At 46.7% G+C, this 21,600-nt stretch overlaps 1 long non-coding RNA gene across 1 annotated transcript in view; it reads right to left on the bottom strand.

Moving 5' to 3' along the window:
• Positions 1-18,522: 18,522 nt before the first annotated feature.
• The window catches only part of LOC137522473 (uncharacterized), a 28,795-nt gene continuing 25,717 nt past the window's right edge, over positions 18,523-21,600 (bottom strand). Inside the window, exon 3 of the long non-coding RNA XR_011022305.1 lies at positions 18,523-18,666. This is a non-coding gene — a long non-coding RNA (uncharacterized lncRNA). The remainder of the gene's footprint in view (positions 18,667-21,600) is intronic.

Here is a 21,600-nt window from a genome sequence, read left to right as displayed (position 1 = left end):
AATCGATCCACTCGCACGCGCGGTGACGCGCTGGCTCGATTGCGGCGCATAAACTCACCGTGTATGCCCAGCGTCACATTCCGGACATATCTATTATTTCAGAAACTACTGCACAAAGCTAACAGAGAGTAACTGTGCGCACAGGCATGGTGTTCTTGCCACTGATCTGCCTGATCTTAGTACAAAAACATACTGGTAGTTTGCAAATCAATAGGGGTGAATAAAATTCAAAATGCATTACTGCCAAAAAGAACAGTGACACCCCCCCCCCCTCCAAAAGGGCACAAGCCATGGTCTTGATACCCCCTTTGGTGCTTTTTGCTTTTTGAATGGCACCTTCTACCTGGGACCTGAAATCTGGCTCTTGTCCACCTTCCTGTTACTATAAATGCATCTGATAGCTTTATGATCAAATTAAGTAATGAGAACAAGATTTTTATACTGTTCATCATTTGGCTCCCAAAAAAAGATCAGTGGCACGTGCCCTGGATCTATTCTGAGGTGCCTCGGTGGTACCCCAGGCAGCAGGCGGCAGTACTACTCACTTCAGGTCGCTTGGTCTCCAGATTCTGCAGACATCTTCTCTTCTGAGCTGCTCCCTCTAGTCTCTGAGAATGAATTAGGTGCTAAAGTTCCTAGTGTTTCATTCTCAGATGCTAGGGGGAGAATCGTCAGCTACAGAGGATGTCTCCAGACTACTAAGGTGGTCAGGGGGAGGAACAGTGAGGAGGACACACAACTATGCATGCTTCCTATGTAGGCTCCAGGCACCACGCAAAGCTTTAAGCTCTTTTATTACAAAAAGTTTACATAACTATAGTTCGTGCTTCAACAAGGACCAGCAACTCACAGTAGATAGGCACCAAAGACACCTATCTACTGCGAGTTGCTGGTCCTTGTTGAAGCACGAAGTGTATTTATGGAAATTTTTTGTAATAAAAGAGCTTGAAGTTTTGCATTATACCGTTAAGTGTGCTGATCTTTTTGCCATACAAATTGTTGATTGCCACTTGGTGCTCTGGTGGCTGGATCGTTGCACCTTAAGTACGATTAGGGGAGTGCGGCCGGGAACTACTTCTTTGTAGCTCCAGGCACCACAGCTTCCAGCATGTCACCACAACACCCAGCATGCCCCGAAGAGGTACCACAGCACCCAGCATGGCACTACAGCTTGATCCACCACTCTACGCACGGCACACTCCAGGAAGTAAGCGTACGGGATCAAGTCGCTGATGGTGCCTTCACTGCGACTCACCAGATTGGTCACCTCCTCAAACGGCCGCATAAGCCTGCATGCATTTCGCATCAGTGTCCAGTTGCTGGGCCAGACCATCCCCATCTCCCCAGATTGTGTCCTTTTACTGTAGTTGTACATGTACTGGGTGACGGCTTTCTCCTGTTCTAGCAGGCGAGAGAACATGACCAGGGTTGAATTCCAGCGAGTCGGGCTATCGCATATCAAGCGTCTCACCGGCAAGTTGTTTCTCTGCTGAATGTCTGCAAAGCGTGCCGCATGGCCGGGTAAGACCGCCTGAAATGCCCATACAACTTTCTGGCCTGCTTCAGGACGTCCTCTAAGCCTGGGTACTTTGACACAAATCTTTGAATGACTAGATTGAGCACATGTGCCATGCAGGGTACATGTGTCAGCTTTCCAAAATTCAAAGCGGAAGGAGATTTCTGCCGTTGTCACACACCACGTTGCCGATCTCCAGCTGGTGCGGGGTCAGCCACTGATCCACCTGTTAAGAGCAGCCAGAAGAGATGGTCCAGTGTAACTCTCCGCTTTGAGGCAATACATGTCTAAGATGGCGTGACACCGTCATACCTGGCATGCAGCATAGGCCCTGGGGAGATGGGGCTGTGTAGCTGGAGAGATTGGAGCACCAGTAGAGTTGAACTGCCACTCAGCCAAGGAGGAGGATGACAGCGAAGAGGATGTAGCAGGAGGAGAGGAGGTGGCAGGAGGCCTGCCTGCAAGCTATGGAGGTGTCACAAGTTGGTCTGCTGCACAGCCACATACTCCCTGCTTGCCATCGGTCACCAGGTTGACCCAATGGGCTGTGTAAATAATGTAGCGACCCTGACCGTGCTTGGCAGACCAGGCATCCGTGGTCAAGTGGACCCTTGACCCAACGCTGTGTGCCAGAGATGACACCACTTGCCTCTCCACTACACAGTACAGTTTGGGTATCGCCTTTTTAGAGAAATAATTGTGGCCTGGTATCTTTCACTGTGGTGTTCCAATGGCCACGGAAGGCCACCAGCTGGTATGGTAACAGCCAGAGCCGGGATAAGGTCCTCCAGCACCCAAGGCTGAGACACCAAAGTGCGCTCATCCATCTCTCCCACCCCAGCCGTCACACACTGATTGCTATTAGACTAAGAGGGCCACAGGGCCCACAACCTCCCCAACACCTTAATATCTAGTTATACGGCTTGCAGTCACTGCCATGTATCCCCTTTTCTTATTTCTTTCTGCTTCAAACACAATTAAGAATGACAGCTGAATGAATTCTGCGCCCCCTCCTACACTGCGCCCTGAGGCTGGAGCCTCTCCAGCCTATGCCTCGGCCCGGCCCTGGTAACAGCTGGCGAGCTAACAGTTCCGCCAAGCCAGCTGTCAGACGCCGGGCAAGGGGGTGACTGGCAGAAATTGGCTTCTTCCGCTCAAAGATTTCCTTCACAGACACCTGGCTGCTGTGGGCAGAGGAGCAGGAACCGCTCAAGGGCAGGGGCGGAGTGCAGGAGGGTGGCTTTTCTTTTGTGTGCTGCTTATGCTCAGGTGCTCTTCCCATTGCAGTTTGTGCCTTTTCTCCATGTGCCTTCATAGTTACCTAGTTACATAGTTATTTTGGTTGAAAAAAGACATACGTCCATCGAGTTCAATTAGAGAACAAAGTACAACACCAGCCTACTCCCTCACATAATCTCTGTTGATCCAGAGTAAAGCACTTGTCCCTACGTGGGTGTTGGCCTTTCCACGGCTCAGTTTTTGGAGGCAGAAAGAACAGATGGCATTGCTCCGATCTGAGGCACACACATTAAAAAATTTACAAACCGCTGAGCCCCCCTGGGGTGATGGCACTAAGGTGGCATCAGCAGCTGACGTTGAAGGGCATGTTGGCTGGCTGTACATAGGTGGTGATACAGGGCGCCGGACACTACCACCAGCTGTTTCTGATGACGAGCTCCTCTGCTACTTTCAGGAACTCGTCTCCTCCTACTCCTCTCTGACTCCCCTTCTGAACTGTCCTCCTGTTCATCTTCTCTATTGGGAACATACGTGGCATCTGTATCATCGTCATCATCATAATCCTCCTGCCCAGCTTCGCTTGCCTCAGACACCTCCAAAACGGCACCAACAGCAGGTACTTCATCCTCCTCCTCCTCACACGTTACATCCATATTGTCGCCTAACTCAGACATATGAGGTGGTGTAACTTGCTTAGCGCCTTCATCTTGTTGTAACAACAATGGCTGTGCATCAGTGATTTCCCCACCAAATAACTCCTGCGAACTGTCAAATGTAGTGTAAGATGAGGTGTTCTGTGTTAAATAGTCAACCACGTCCTGACAATCTTGGGAGTTTATGGGACGTGCCTTCTTCTGAGCACTGTACTTTGGTCCAGGGCCGCACAAAACCACATCACCACGACCTCGCACAGACCTGCCGGGTGGCCCTCCTCTCGGTCTGCCTCTACCTCTGCCTCTACCTGTTTTGTACGTTTTGTCCATATCGGGGGGATGAAGTGAAAGGTATGCACTGACTTGACTAATACAATGTGCAGTCACACAGGTGCAGTTAACAGGTATGCACGGAGTGGTATATGACACTGTGTGCACTCATGTAGGTATGTGGGTGCACTGAACACAACAGGTATATGCAGTAATAGGTATTACAATGTGCACCTGTGACACACAGACAGGTAGCAGACAGGCACAGTGACACTGCATGCACTCAACTCACATAGGTAGGTGGGTGCACCGTGAACAACGGGTAGGTAGGTATATGCAGTAATGGGTATTACAATGTACACCAGTCACACACAGACAGGTAGCAGACAGGCACAGTGACACTGCGTGCGCTCAACTCACGTAGGTAGGTGGGTGCACTGTGAACAACAGGTAGGTAGGTATATGCAGTAATGGGTATTACAATGTGCACCTACACACAGGTAGTCACTGAATGTGCTGGGCCTGGCAGTGGCACACACAGTATGAATTATCAAGGCTGTCTATGCAACACAAGTGTCAGTGGGTCACATAAAAAATAGATCACAAGAACAAGATTAACTCTCAAAAGCTGTTGAGGGGTGCTATTTTAGCAATAAGAATCAGCAAGGAGCAAGCTAAGAAGCCTACAAGAGCCTAACTAATCTTTCCCTATGAGAGTCTGCAGCAGCTGTCCCTTCTCTAATTACTGCAGGCACACGAATGACTAAAATGGCCGGCGTTGCCTGCCTTTTATAAGAGGGGGAGTGGCTCCAGGAGGGAGTGTAGCCTGATTGGCTACAATGTGCCTGCTGACTGGGATGTAGAGGATCAAAGTTGACCCTAATGGTGCACTATGGGGGTGAATCGAACTTCCTGTAAAGTTCGCGGTTCTCCGCGATCTGTTCGGGCCATCTCTATTCCTGCTTACTCCAGCAAGAGACGCATTACTTATTTTGTTTAGTGAGAAACAAAACCATGTGCGATGTTTGATTATTTAATGACATTTGTACACATTTGTTTAGTTTTTTTTAGTCAGGTAACTGGGGTCATTCTAAAGACCTAGAAACTATATGTGCAATTTGTCTTTTCCACATGAAAAAAGCTTCTGCGTAAAATACATTTTTTTTTTGCGGAACATTTCATCTATGATCCCCTTCTGCCATGCCAATGTCCAGGTTTTTGTACTCTTTGTAAACTTTCTTAAAAAAAATTGTGGCTGCAGAGTTCCCCTGAGGCCGGTTTCACACTGTGAACCGGCGGTAGAGGTGCGATCAGATGATCGCATGGCAGCGCAATGCTAAAAATAACCGTTGGGGATTACTGCGTTAATACGCGGTAAACCCCCTTCTGGCTGAAAGCCAAATAGGAAGTGAGGCGCTCTAGTGCTCACTTCCTGTGACTGAAAATCGAATTGTGAGGAAGTGTATTGAAAAAAATATTCTTCTGTGCATGCGTACAGCAACGCCAACGCGGAAATCATTTTAAAAAGCTGCATCGCCATAAACTAACATGACTTCCAGTCCACCACACGTCACCGACAACGCACGGATGCTCTAGCTCCAGATGTGATGCTTCTGGTGCATTGCATCCAGTGTGAAAAGCCCCATAGAAATCCATTGCCCTAGCGTCATCCTGCAATGAAAACGTCCCAGTCTGAAAAGGGCCTGAATGTTTCAGAAGTATGCCTGCCAGTAAAGTCAATGGGGCCAGGAGCTTGCTGCGAACAATCAGTTTGCGAATGCGAAAACCTGATATCAGACATCCCTATTTTTAAATAACTGTTTGGATTCCCTTTGAACATATTCCCCTTAAGGTAAATAAAATGGTAGATATATTTTTAAAATAGACCTCAATAAAAATAATAATAAATTGTTTTCATTTTACGATAAGTGTTAACATTCAGATTACATTACAATTCGCACCACACTTTATCCGTGATAGAAGGATATTCATGTAGCCTATTGTAGATAAAAGAAGTACAGTAATGCAGAAAAAGGCAGAAGATATCACACACAGCAGTGAGAACAGCTCATATATGGTATTTATGATTATATTGCAGCATAAGCCTTGTTTTGCATGAGCTGTACATTATGTAGTCTATATGGGCCCTACATAAAACAGGGTGCGGCGAGGCAAGGTGCGGCAATCCATTAGCAGGTCATATAACCTGAGATAAGAGAGCAGGGAGGGGAAGGAGAGAACTTTACAGAGGGAAGTGGCCAGCCTCATCATTGTGCACATGGTCCACCAGGGAAATGTGTGGCTCTGATCAAAGCTATCACGCCGGCTGACAGTCACAGTGTCTGTGCATGAGGGAAGCAGAGATACTGTAGAATAAAGCCTAATGCTAGGTACACACAATAACATTTTCTGACAGATTTACTGTCAGATCGATTATTTCCAACATGTCCGATCTGATTTCTATTTCCATTTTCCATTTTCTTCTTCCTGTTTCCCATGATGCGAAACAGGAAGTAGGAAGCCGGCCACCGGGTAAACTAAACGCCCACTGCGCACGATCTCTGCATTTCCAAGGGGACTCACGAGGGGGGGCCATAATGGAGAGGGAGGGAGGGAGGAGTGATGTCAGCTCCCTGTCCCCGCATTAGTACACTTCAGCAGTGCCTTGATCTTTTTTTCTTTCCTCTTCTGCCTGTCGGGACAACGGGGGGGGGGGGGGGGGGGTCCGGTATAGCGGGACCCCTCCCCCAGCCCGGGACCGTCCCGCCAAATCCGGGACAGTTGGGGGGCTTGCCCCACAATAAAACACGTTGTATCTGATAGCTCTTGTAAATGAATGGGATTCTTTATATCTAATGAATTTCATAGTTACATAGCTATTTGGGTTACAAAAAGATATGCATTCATCAAGTTCAACCAGAAAATAAAGTACAACACTAGCCTGTATCCTCCGATACCCCTGTTGATCCAGAGAACGGTGAAAAGCTTTACAAGGCATTGGTACAACTCCGATGTATTCCACCTCCAGAGATCCCTCTAGGTTACTGCCAGACTTGTGAATGCACACTCAGAGAACCAGAAATAAAAGAGGGATACTCTCAGTGGATATAATAAGAAGTCCAATTTATTTCAAATAAAGACAGCCAATGCTCAGCAAGGTGTACTTACATCTCGAGGCCGGGTCCTGTGCCATTTATACAATACAATACCATAACATTTCTATAGCGCTTTTCTCCCATAGGACTCAAAGCGCTTAGCCTCTCTCAGATTCAGTAGTTGGTAGTAGGCTGAAGTATTCACACAACAAAAGTTATATTTCTGCAAATGCCAAACTGAACAGGTGGGTTTTCGGTCTGGATTTAAACACGTCCAGGGATGGAGCTGTCCTGATCTGTTAAGGTAAGGAGTTCCAAAACGTAGGGGCAGAATGACAAAAGGCTCTGGGACCAAAAGTTTCCAAGTGGACTCTGGGTATGACTAGATTGTTAGAACCTGTAGATATGAGAATGTGGGGATTGCTACGCAGCTGCAACATATCTTTCATGTATCCAGGGCCCAGATTATTCAGGGATTTAAATGTCAGTAGGCCGATCTTGAATAGGACCCTCCATTCTATAGGTAGCCAGTGAAGGGAGTGCAGGACTGGCGTTATGTGGCAGTGACGGGGTTGGTTGGTTAGCAGTCTGGCAGCAGTATTCTGTATCAGCTGCAGTGGCGGCTCCAGGAAATTTTTTTAGGGGGTGCTATGCAGGTGCTGGACCAATTTCCGGGGGATCTGACGATTTAGCGCGCCGCGGCAAAAAATGGGTGTGGCTACAACCTGCGGCGCGCGAAGCGCGCCGCGGCGAATAAATGGGCGTGGTCATGACCGGATGAGGGCGGGGCTAACTGTAATTTAAAGTGAACCCAGGGTGAGAGTGATATGGTGGCTGCTATATTTATTTCCTTTTAAACAATACTAGTTGCCTGGCAGCCCTGCTGATCTAGTTGGCTGTAGTAGTGAACTGAATTACACCAGAAACAAGCCATGCAGCTAATCTTGTCAGTTCTGACAATATTGTCAGAAACCCCTGACCTGCTGCATGCTTGTTCAGGGTCTATGGTTGAAAGAATAAGAGGCAGAGGACCAGCACGGCAGCCAGGCAACTGGTATTGTTTAAAGGGAGATAAATATGGCAGCCTCAATATTATTCTCACCTCGGGTTCCCTTTAAAAGTGCAACGCAAAGACAGAGGGCCCAAGTTTTGGTGACCCTTTTCCCAGAAAATTCACATAATTGTGCAGGTTTTCTCAAGAAAATACACGTAATGTGAGCAGATTTTAACAAAAAACACGTCCAATGACCCCAATATGCACAATCGTTATCAGATATGGCTCCAATATGCACAATCGGTAGCAGATATGACCCCAATATGCACAATCGGTAGCAGATATGACCCCAATATGCACAATCGGTAGCAGATATGGCCCCAATATGCACAATCGGTAGCAGATATGGCCCCAATATGCACAATCGGTAGCAGATATGGTCCCAATATGCACAATCGGTAGCAGAAATGACCCCAATATGCACAATCGGTAGCAGAAATGACCCCAATATGCACAATCGGTATCAGAAATGACCCCAATATGCACAATCGGTAGCAGAAATGACCCTAATATGCACAATCGGTAGCAGAAATGACCCCAATATGCACAATCGGTGGCAGATATGGTCCCAATATGCACAATCGTTATCAGATATGGCCCCAATATGCACAATCGTTATCAGATATGGCCCCAATATGCACAATCGTTATCAGATATGGCCCCAATATGCACAATCGTTATCAGATATGGCCCCAATATGCACAATCGGTAGCAGATATGGCCCCAATATGCACAATCGGTAGCAGATATGACCCCAATATGCACAATCGGTAGCAGATATGACCCCAATATGCACAATCGGTAGCAGATATGACCCCAATATGCACAATCGGTAGCAGATATGACCCCAATATGCACAATCGGTAGCAGAAATGACCCCAATATGCACAATCGGTAGCAGAAATGACCCCAATATGCACAATCGGTAGCAGAAATGACCCCAATATGCACAATCCGTAGCAGATATGACCCCAATATGCACAATCCGTAGCAGATATGACCCCAATATGCACAATCCGTAGCAGATATGACCCCAATATGCACAATCCGTAGCAGATATGACCCCAATATGCACAATCAGCATCACCTGAAAAAGAAAAGAAAAACCCATTTACTCACCTACAGCCAGAAGACCTTCTTTCCCGACCCCCGACCTCATTGTGGCGCGCAGCGCCCGCGCGCCCACGATCCTCTTCCTTCCCGACGTCACGACGAGACTTCCTGCCTGCATGCAGAGAGCAGGGCTACGGGAAAATGGCCGCCCGAAGCCATGCACTGCAGACTCGAAGTCTGCAGAACAGGGCTCCGGGCGGCCATCTTACCGTAGCCCTGCCTGCTGCTCCGTGCTGCCGCTGTGTGAACTGACTTGGCGTCTTTTAGACGCCTGAAGTCAGTTCACTCCAGGGGGTGCTTTGGGGGTGCTTGGACAATTCTAGGGGGTGCTCGAGCACCCCCTTGCACCCCCCTGGCGCCGCCACTGATCAGCTGTATGCGGTACAAGACCTTTTTTGGAAGGCCAGTGTAGAGAGCATTACAGTAGTCCAGTCAGGATGTGATGAAGGCATGGACTAAGGTTGGCAGATCTTCTGGGGGGATGAGGTGCTTGATTTTTGCAATTTAGGACCCTCTCCAGTATAAACAGCTTCCCACCCTTGTGGTACTATCAGCACCTCTTGCAAACTCTGCACAGCTCTGCCCGCTCTCGTCCCGACTAGTTTCGGCCTTACGCCGTCATCAGAAGATACGAGAGTGAGCGGGCAAACAGCTCATCTATATAAAAAAGGAGGAATCGTCAACCTCAGCGATGTAGACTTAGATCCAAAAGATATTGCCCTTTTAGATAAAGGTATGAAATACGCCCCTAAAAAAACTCTCAACAGGGCACAGACTTACATAGATGCACAAAAGTTTTTGAGAAAATTATATCTAAGAAAATACTTTTTAAACTGTGCTCCAACCGCAACCTGAAAATTAAGACAGTATAAAATCAATAGCAAAATCAGGAAGCTATCAAAAAGATTGGACAGAAAAAATAAATAGTAGTTAAGCCTGCTGACAAGGGGGCAGAATAGTGATTCTGTCCAAGATGCAATATGATGAGATGATGAATGACATTTTAAAAGATGGAGTAACTTATCAAAAAATAAAGAATGATCCGGGGTCGACCTTTATGGAAGAACTAACTAAAAACTCATTAAAGTGGGCAAACAGAAAGGTATTTTGCTGGATAAGAAGGCTACATATCTCACTCCCTCATTCTATAGAACACCTGTAATTTATGCTTTACCTAAGACTCATTAAAATAGTGTCAAACCACCAGGAAGGCCGATAGTTAGTGGTGTCGGATCTATTACATCCAGGCTGGGTGAGTTTTCAGATTTTTTTCTTACAGCCATTGGTCACTGGAGCTCCATCCTACCTTAAAGAGGAACTCCAGTGAACATTTTAGTGTTGGCAGGTGATTTAGCTGCTGCATGGTTTTTGGCAGTTGGAAACAGCTGTAACAGCTATTTTCCACAATGCAACAAGGTTCACAGACAGGAAACTGCCCCAAAAAAGTACATACTTTTCTTGTGGGAGGGGTTTCTTGTGGGAGGGGTTTCACCACAATATCAGTCATACAGCGCCCCCTGATGGTCTGTTTGTGAAAAGGAATAGATTTCTCATGTAAAAGGGGGTATCAGCTACTGATTGGGATAAAGTTCAATTATTTAAAGACTCTAGGGAGCTGATAAGGATACTGGAGAATGTGCAACTAACCATAGGTTGTTATTTCGTTACTGCTGATGTAACATCCCGCTTGGTAATTGACCAAGAAAAGGGAATAGCTGAGGTTGAACATTTTTAGTCTGGCTCAGGACTTTTAAATGATAATCAAATTTCCTTTTTGATAGAGTGCTTACGATTTGCCATGAGCCAAAATTATTTTTGGTATGATCAGACCTTTTACCTGCAGAAAGTGGGCACATCTATAGTATTGTGTTTCTGAGGATTTGAGGATCCATTCTGATCACGGCAGCGGTGGTCCCTGAGGCATCAGGAGCTGTTCCTGGGGCGCAATCAGATAAAATCCCTGGATCAACACCACTGGGCATTACCTAGTAATTATAGCCATGGATGTCTTTCAACGCAAGGAAAGCATCTAAGCTCCTCTTAAACGCAGATATAGAATTTGCCATAACTACTTCCTGTGGCAATGCATTCCACAAATGTAAACACTTACTGTAAAAAAAAAAACCTTTAATAAATAAATGTCTAAAACTATTTCCTCCATGAGCAAATCATGTTCCCTAGTCCTTTGCAGAAGCCTAGGGACAAAAAGCTCATTTGCCAAGACTTTATATTGCCCTCTGATGTATTTATACATGTTAAAGAGACTCTGAAGTGAGAATAAATCTCGCTTCAGAGCTCATAGTTAGCTAAACGGCCCACTGCGACACTTGCCCCCAAACCCCCCACTGCGACACTTGGTCGCAGACTTGGTCGCTCCTGGAGGCAGGGCTAACGGCTGCAGCCCTGCCTCCAGTCGCGTCTGTCAGCGGCGCATCGCCGCCTCTCCCCCGCCCCTCTCAGTGAAGAAAGACTGAGAGGGGCGGGGGAGAGGCGGAGATATGCGCTGACAGACGCGCGTGTGGCAGGGCTGCGGCGGTTAGCCCTGCCCCAACCAGGAAGCGCTCCCCCGCATTACAGAGGGGATTTGGGGGATCAGGGACCCCCGTTAAGCCACGGGATAGCGGCGTTTTAGCAGGGGCACACATGCCCCTGCTAACTCTGAAGGTCTGAAGCGAGATTTATTCTCGCTTCAGACTCTCTTTAATTAGATCTCCTTTAAGGTGTCTTTTCTCCAGACTAAATAAGCCCAGTCTATCTAACATTTCCTGGTAAGTAATGCTGGGAATATACGGTTCGTTTTTTAGCTGATTAGATGGTTCGATAGATGTGTTATTAAACATTATTTAACGTTTAGCTATAAAACGTTGTAAGTTCTCTGTGTTGCCTGCTGTAAAGAGAACCTCAAAGCTGCCATGTCAAATATCAGCCAGATGAGAGAGGCTACAAATATAAATGCCAGGGCTCTGCCACTGCCGCGAAAGTACTTTCTTACCCTGTGTATGATGCTCCTGGCTGGTGGCTGGCAGGCAGTGCCCACTGTCTAGGTGTGCTGGAAGTGGTCAAGCAGCCGATCCCATGTGGGTGACCCAACTCACTGCTCACTGCGTGGTATTCTGGCTCCTGCTGCTGCACTCTCCTCCTGTCAGCAACATCCCCGCGCTGTGCCAACCATCCTTACCCCGGGACCTACTTTTTCTATACGGCAGAAGTGGCTTGGCTAACGTGTCTGCTCTCCACTAGAGATGGCCCGAACCTCCAATTTTTGGTTCGCGAACTTCCGCAAAAAGTTTGGTTCGCGCGAACTTCCGCGAACTGCAATAGACTTCAATGAGGAGGCGAACTTTGAAAACTACAAACACTTATGCTGGCCAGAAAAGTGATGGAAAAGATGTTTCAAGGGGTCTAACACCTGGAGGGGGGCATGGCGGAGTGGGATACATGCCCAAAGTCCTGGGGAAAAATCTGGATTTGACGCAAAGCAGCGTTTTAAGGGCAGAAATCACATTGAATGCTAAATTGCAGGCCTAAAGTGCTTTAAACATCTTGCACGTGTATACATCAATCGGAGTGAAATTAGTGTATTGCTTCACACTGACAGACCAAACTCACTGTGTAACGCACCGCAAGTTACCAGCTGTTTGTGTAGTGACGGCCGTGCTGGACTACTGCGCACCATGGCGAGATTGCTCTTCCTCACTCAGTGATATCAGGTAATGTCTGACTGCCTTATCAACTTTCAATGGTTCTTTCTCTAACATAGTTAAAGCTTACATCTATTTATTTAAATTACTTTTTCTGCTGGCTGTTCACTGCCTGTAACGAGAATCTGTTATGGAGGGCAAGTCTGCCATTGTGACCACAGGTAATGGCCGGGGAATCAGGGTTCGATTCCGGTCCGGAGTGGGAGCCTGAGACCCATGCTGTATAAGTAATGTACCTGCCCTGACCGTGCTTTGCAGACCAGGCATCTGTGGTCAGATGGACCCTTGTCCCAGCGCAAGTCGAACCAAATCGAAAGCATTTGCCAAGAATGTGTTAAGGAGGGCAAGTCTGCCATTCATTCAACTGTGCGATAAACTTTCTTTGGCACTTTCTGAGTAGCATGGTGACCACGGGTAATGGCCGGGGAATCCTGGTTCGATTCCGGTCCGGAGTGGGAGCCTAAGAAACGGCTACCGCCACCACACATCCAAGGTAGGCCGCAGGCATGGCAATGCACGTCCCGAGGTAGTGACCAAAAATAACAATACAGGAGGACTTGCGAGGCCCTGCTGTATATGAGATGAATCAACTTTAAATCCTTTAACGAGAATCTGTTATGGAGGACAATGATGATACCACTTGCCTTTCACGAGAATCTGTTCTGGAAGGCAAGTCTGCCATCCATTCAAGTGAAAGATATGCACTGACTGCCAGGTATAATACAATGTGCAGTCAGATGCAGTGAAAGGTATGCAGTGACTGCAAACAGCCTTTTGTGTAGTGACGGCCGTGCTGGACTGGTGCGCACCATGCACAGGGTGGAATATTACACTGCGTGCACTCACGTAGGTAGGTGTATATCACACTGCATGCACTAACGTAGGTAGGTGGGTGCACTGAACACAACAGGTAGGTATATGCAGTGATGAGGTGGGTGCACTCAACACTAGAGATGGCCCGAACGATTCGCCAGCGAACGGTTCCAGGCGAACCTTTGATGGTTCACGTTCGCCAGCGAAGGCGAACTTTTGCGGAAATTCGGTTCACCCCATAATGCACCATTAGGGTCAACTTTCACCCTCTACATCACAGTGAGCAGGCACATTGTAGCCAATTAGGCTACACTCTCTCCTGGAGCCACTCCCCCCCCCCCCCCCTTATAAAAGACAGGCAGCTCTTCTCTGTGCGGCTAGTCTGAGTAGACCGGACTAGCCGCGCACAGAGTAGAGCTCCATCCAGCGGCTGGAAAAACGTTGGTAAGTCTACGCCCACTTTAGCCGCTGAGATTTAAAAAATACCGGAGGGGAGAGCCAGGAAAGGGAGCCCCAAGGTGAGGGAAGGGGGGGGGGAGGGAGTCGTCCGCCCTTCCTCCTGCTGGGGGGACACCTGGCTACCTGGGGACATATACACCTGCCTACATATACTGGTCACATATCCCCCTGCCTACATATACTAGAGACATATACCTCTGGCTACATATACTGGGCACATATTCCCCTGCCTACATATACTGGGCACATATACCCCTGCCTACATATACTGGGCACATATACCCCTGACTACATATACTGGGGACATATACCCCTGATTACATATACTGGGGACTACTATACACCTGCCTACATATACTGGGCACATATCCCCTGCCTACATATACTGGGCACATATCCCCCTGCCTACATATACTGGGCACATATACCCCTGCCTACATATACTCGGCACATATACCCCTGCCTACATATACTGGGCACATATACCCCTGGCTACATATATTGGGGACTACTATACTCCTGACTACATATACTAGGCACTAATACCCCTTGCTACATATACTGGGCACATATACCCCTGGCTACATATACTGGGCACATATACACCTGCCTACATATACTGGGCACATATACCCCTGCCTACATATACTGGGCACATATACCTCTGGTTACATATACTGGGCACATATACCCCCTGGCTACATATACTGGGGACAGCTATACACCTGGCTACATATACTGGGGACTACTACACACCTGGCTACTTATGGAACATATACACCTGGCCACCTATTCTGTGGACATCTATACACCTGGCCACCTATTCTGTGGACATCTATACACCTGGCTACCTATTCTGGGGACATTATACACCTGGCTACCTATTCTGGGGACAACTATACTCATAGCTTCTTATACTGGGGACACCTGTAGACCTGGCTACCTATGCTGGGGGTACCTATTTTGGGGGAACTGCTGTCAGATTATCTGCATTTTTGGGAACTGCTGTTAACAGATTTAAGTGTATTTTGGGGAACCGCTGCCAGATTATGTGTATGTTAGGGGAATGGCTGCTGCCAGATTTTGCGTATTTTGGGGAACTGCTGCCAGATTGTGTATGTTTGGGGGACCACTGCTGCCAGATTACCTGTATTTTGGGTGTTACGTGTATTTTGGGTGATCCGCTGTCAGGTTTCGCGTATTTTGGGGAACTGCTTCCAGATTGTGTGTATGTTGGGGGAACTGCTACTGCCACATTGTCTATTTTGGGGGAACCACTGCCATATTATCTGTATTTTGGAGGAACTTCTACCAGATTACGTGTCTTTTTGGTGAAATTCTGTCAGATTACATCTATATTTGGGGGCTACACTACGGCAGAGCTCAAACTTCCCCGGCAGACCTTTTACATCACTGCTAAGGTCATGTATAGTTGGCCCCACCCATTACCACGCCCATTTTTTGAGTCCACTCACCTCTTTTCCTAGGAATAGACCCCTGCACCTACCTATGCCTATCTACCTATACTGGGACACCTACCTATGTCTACCTACCTATACTGGTACTCCTACCTATGCCTAGCTAACTACTGGGGCACCTACCTATGCCTACCTAACTACTGGGGCACCTACTTACCTATACGGGGACACCTACCTATGCCTACCTACCTATACTGGGGCACCTACATATGCCTACCTACATACAAGAAGATAATAAGGTCGTTGCTTCATTGTGGACAGACCAAATTCAATCAGCTGGACACTCAGTCACTGTTGTTCTGTCATTCAGCTACCTCAGCCCAACCATATGGGCTTGAAAACCGCCATGGCCTGCACTCTCGCCATGGTGCGCACCAGTCCAGCACAGCCGTCACTACACAAACAGCTGTTTGCGGTGCATTACACGGTAAGTTTGGTGTGTCAATTTGAAGCAGAACTCTAATTACACTCCCTGATTAATGTATACACATGCAAGATGTTTTAAAGCACTTTAGGCCTGCAATTTAGCATTCATTGTGATTTCTGCCCTTAAAACGCTGCTTTGCGTCAAATCCAGATTTTTCCCCGGGACTTTTGCCATGTATCCCACTCCCCCATGCCCCCCTCCAGGTGTTAGACCCCTTGAAACATCTTTTCCATCACTTTTGTGGCCAGCATAATTTTTTTCTATTTTTCAAAGTTCGCCTCCCCCATTGAAGTCTATTGCGTTTTGCGGAAGTTTGCGCAAACCAAACTTTTTGCGGAAGTTCGCGAACCCGGTTCGGGAACCGAAAATTGGAGGTTCGGGCCATCTCTACTAAACACAACAGGTAGGTATATGCAGTGATGAGGTGGGTTCACTGAACACAACAGGTAGGTATCATAGGCAAACGCAGGGGGGGATTACAGCTGCCCAGAATCCCCCCTCAGACCAGGGCCGGTGCAGTCTGGGGACAGGCACAAGTTGAGACACCAGAACATCTGCAGGTATCCTGCAGCTCACAGCACTGCCCCCTTTCTTTCCCTGCTAGAGTTGACTTTGGATGTAGCAGCACTGTGTGTACAGAGCGTGGAGCAGCTCTGCTGTGTGAATGCTTCACTTTCCCCTTCATTACTAATGTTGGCTGTCCTCATTATTATCTGTATCCATCTGCTTCTGATCGATCCCGTTGTTGGTCGGTCGGGAAATTGCATTATCTGTACCCAGCATTATGTCCTAACATATTATTATACTATATTGTGCGTGGCTGAGGGAGACCTTTCAGGAATCCCTCCCTTGAAAATCCTGGGTTTGCCCCTGGGTATATGCAGTGATGAGGTGGATGCACTCAACACAACAGGTAGGTATATGCAGTGATGAGGTGGATGCACTGAACACAACAGGTAGGTATATGCAATAATGGGTATTACAATGTGCACTTGTCACACACAGACAGGTAGCGGTTAGCGGACAGGCCCAATGACTCGTGTGTGCTCACGTAGCGTAGGTAGGTGGATGAACTGTGAACAACAGGTGGGTAGGTATATGCAGTGATGAGTATTACAATGTGCACCTGTCACACACACAGGTAGTCACTGAATGTGCTGGGCCTGGCAGCGGCACACACAGTATGAACTATCAAGGCTGGGACACACACACACACACACACACACACACACACACACACACACACACACACACACAAAATAGATCACAAGAACAAGATTAGCTCTCAAAAGAGCTGTTGTGGGGTGCTATTTTTGCAATAAGAATCAGCAAGGAGCAAGCTAACAAGCCTACAAGAGCCTAACTAATCTTTCCCTATGAGAGAGTCTGATGCAGCTTTCCCTTCTCTAATTAATGCAGGCACACAAGTGAGTATAATGGCCGGCGGGGCCTGCCTTTTATAAGGGTGGGAGTGGCTCCAGGAGGGAGTGTAGCCTGATTGGCTACAATGTGCCTGCTGACTGTGATGTAGAGGGTCAAAGTTGACTCTAATGGTATACTATGGGGGCGAACCGAACTTCCGGGAAAGTTCTCGAACCCCCGGAAGTTTGCCAGGAACCGTTCGCCGGCGAACCGTTCAGGCCATCTCTACTCTCCACCCGTCTCTCTTCCCTCCTTGCTGGTGTTGAAACTTGAGTAGCCGCCACACATGAGGAAATTGTATCCGTAAGTGAGCCAGCAGCTGGAGTAACCCTCCTCACAGTGGGTTAATTAACGTTAAAAAGTAAGGCAATAAAATGATAATTAGCGATATGCCGCTTAACAATTTAACCTTTCAATTCGTTTTCCGTCTGTGCGCCATAATTAAACATTGATATTGCTAAATAACGTTAAGGCTATGTTTTCAATGCAGCGGCATTTTTTAAACATGAGCGATGTGCGCCATTTTTCTCTGACCCCTTCCTACTAGTCCTTGTATATTCAACTTTTGATCCAGACTGTTGGGGATTGAGTGCTGCAAAAAAAATAATAATAATTAACTACAGCTTACTGGCGTTTTTTTTTGTTTTTTTTTAAGCTGTTTGTTTTTACACTGAAAACCGTTGTGTTGTTGCCTAGAAGAAGTGAATTTTAAGGCATGTGCATGTGTATATTATGCGTCAGAAACACATTCATGTGATAAAACAGTGTTCACATAGTCTAACACAAATGTAAAAGTTATTCTGTCACAACAAAAATTGAAGAAAAAAAGAAAACATTCATAAGTGATGTGGATGGAATTCTGCTTGCGCTAACAGAGACTCTCACATTGTATACAGGAGAAGTGGAGCTTGAATAAAGACTTAATTTTGCATAAGATAAGATTAGCATTATCACAGCCTCACCCAGCATTTGCAGTTATGGAAATATTGTAATATGAAAAGTTGGTTCAGAGGCTGCCCAGATCACCCTCTGTTCCTGCTCAGGACCCTCTACTTCATAAGTTTATGTCTCATTAAAACATCATTTCAAAAATGAGTCCCCAATAATAAAAGAAGAATCTTTTTTTTTTTTTTTTTTTTTTTTTATAGAACTCAGCAATTACATCCAAGTGGTGAGTGGTGTATTATAATGTAGAAAATCCCTCTGCCAGATCCTTATAATTAAAAATGATCAAACAATGAAATTTTTTCCAACTCGATGAAACATTTTATTTCAACTTGCATGACGGATGGAAATTGGGCCAATTGAAATCAGCAGCAACGACATTTGATTGGTCCGGTTCAAATCTATACAAATTGCAGGAAAATCTCCATCATGTCAGGAACATTTGCAATTCAATGATGGTCTCTACTTGTTACCTTTTAATCTACAAAATAAGAAGACATTAGCTTTAACTTACATTTTTTTTTTAAATGAATGAAAATCTAATTAAAGGATTTTCGAGGCAAAAAATAAATGTAGCTTTACTTACCTGGGGCTTCTTCCAGCAACTACAAATCATTTGTGCACTTTGCCGCAGCTCCGGTCTTCTCCTGGGTCACGCTGGCAGTCACTGAAGGATGGCCGACCCATTAGGTGCGTGGAAGCGCCCACATCATAGAGAGCGTACTACTGAGCAGGTGCAGTACGCTCCCGATGAGGTGGCTGCATGCTTGTGCGGGGCGGGAGCCATGGGGGGTTGATGATCCTGCAGAGGCTGCCAGCGGGACCCAAGAGAAGACCGCAGCGCAGGACACACATGACTTCTAGGGGCTGGAAGAAGCCACACAGGTAAGTAAAGCTACATTTATTTTTTTATTTCAGAAATCCTTTAAAGGGAACCAGAGACGAAGCACCCTTGTGTATTTTACCATATATATCAGTAAGAAAATTAGAGAAATCACCTACCCTGCTCTCATCCTCACTGCTAAAAGTGTCTGTTATCAGCTGTGATAAGAATCCCGGAATGAGCATTCAGTCTGGCTTTGCAGGGACTAATTATAGCTGAGTCATTATAGCAGAGCCACAAGTGGACAGGCTTGGGCTTGAAAAGACACCAGAGAAGACAGACTCAGCTATAATCTTTCCGTAGCAAAGCCAGACTGAATGCTCAGTCGGGGATTCTTATCAGAGGTGATAACAGTCAGATTAAACAGAAATCAATGAAACAGAGCAGATTAGGTGTTTACTGTCACTGTTAAGCTTGGATGTGTAATCTCCACAGTCAGCATACAACACATAAGCTGACGTGAAGGAGGTACACACACCAGCACAAGGGATCAGGATATCCCCAGTTTAGTGGAGGAGAGGACTGACTCCAATAGGAGATTGTGGTGCACAGAGCCGGTGCAGATCCGAACAGCCACAAACAACACTTTCGTAATAACGTCTCAGCGCAAAGTAGCGCTGAGCGCATAAACCAGGACTGAGGAGATCAGGACAGGTAGACAGAATGAACGCTTGCTTAACTAGCCACTACTTAGTGACAGCAAGCGTCCACAATAAAACAGACTGGAATGAGGTAGCCAATGCGTTTGCAGCAATGGCGTGCCTCACAAAGACAGGACAGGATAGTCAGGAAATAGCAGGATCAAGATAGATGAACGTAACACAGATAAATATACAATAAGTATGATTTCCTAGCGTATTACAATTACAGCTATCAATGAAACTATTTGTAACGTCTGACTAACATATGTATATATCGGCAATGAACCGATATATGACATAAGCAGGAACTCTGACTAAGACTGGAGTAATACAGGGAACAGGACTCAGAAGGATTCGCTATCTCTTCGCAGAGATGAACGCAATCCACAAACAGGACCAGGAACAGGATAACTAGCTCAGCGTGCTGGAACGCTGACTAACGGAACACAGGATATAAACAGTTCGTGTACGTATATATCAGCGACACTGATGTATCAACGTAACACGAATACAAGGAAAATAATAAACGTGCAAGTATGCGTATATATTGGCGATGAACCAATATATGACACAAGACAAGCAAAGTAACAACTTCTAGAACAAGAGCAGAACTAGGAGGACTCGCTGACCCCTTCGCAGGAGTCAGCGCAGTCCACACGGACCAGGAACGAGGTGGGGCACGAGCAGAGTAACAGACTAAATCTGAGACTATGGTAGCCCATCAAGCATTGCAGGAAGCAGTTCTTTATACTGAGGTCATCCAATGGGAGCAGACCTGCAGATTCCCACACAAGTGAATGGTAATTAATCACAGGCTGACAGCAGGAAAAGGCAGACAATGATATGCAGCCTGCAGGAAAGGGATTGCCCCTCCATTGCAGCAGACAATGTTTGTGTACACAAAAGCATATTAAACTGTCATTAACTTCAGAGCGACTGCAGATGGAATCAGCAACTAGTTTAAGTGCAAACCAAACTATGCAAGAAAATGCATGTAATGACATCAGAACTGCTTGGGTTACAATACCACTGCAGCCAGCAGTAAACGCTGCAGACATGATCATAACAGTCACGTTCCCACTGATTTATAAGGTGAAATACAAGAGGATGCTTCATCTCTGGTTCTCTTTAAACCAAATGTGAAGCGATCTTGAAAAATAAAATTAGATAGTCACCCATGGAGAGGTAAGGCTCTGGATCCCATAGAGCTTTCCTAGTCCCCTCTCTATGCCCTCAGCCCACCGCTGTCCCCCATAGTAATTCTGCACCTTTGGTTCTCCTTGGAAGGCTCCAGAAGCACTTGCATTTTTGAGTGCTTCCAACTACAGGCCCATCCGTGCTGCGCACATGCAAGCCTGGACTCGCTCATGCACAGTATGGACCCACTCCTATTTGGAAGTACTGGGGGGCACGAGTACTTCTAAAGCCTTCACCAGGACTCCCGAAGAACTTTAACAGGGCCCCGGGATGGAACGAAGGGACGGACGGAGAGAGGACCGCTCTAGAGGTAAGTACGGTATTTAACTATTTTTTTTAGGTGCTTCCAGTTTTACTTTTAAAAAAGGAGCACCTCCTCCCTTGGTTGATGATAAAACGATGTACAAAAAAGGAGTCAAAAAAGTGTGGGCAAAGCAGTATGGGCTCGATTCATTAATTTGAGCAGCACAAATTAAAAAAAATCTGCGCAGGCTACACGCTGTAGTGCTGCGCTGCTAACTTACGCGTCCCTCCCGCCCTGAGCCCTGTCGAATTCTGCAGCTTTTTAGGACTTAATCCCCACACTTTGATTGGCCCAATAGGCTGCCTGTCAAGTGCTATGTCCTATGAGAGCAATGCTCCATAGCTTTGCAGTGCAGTGGTCAGTACAAAGCTTGCGGTGAGGAGAGGGATA

Source organism: Hyperolius riggenbachi, chromosome 6 (genome assembly GCF_040937935.1).
Source record: "Hyperolius riggenbachi isolate aHypRig1 chromosome 6, aHypRig1.pri, whole genome shotgun sequence".
Lineage (NCBI taxonomy): Eukaryota > Metazoa > Chordata > Amphibia > Anura > Hyperoliidae > Hyperolius > Hyperolius riggenbachi.
Note: the sequence above shows the minus strand (reverse complement) of the source record. Positions and strands in the feature narration are given on the sequence as shown.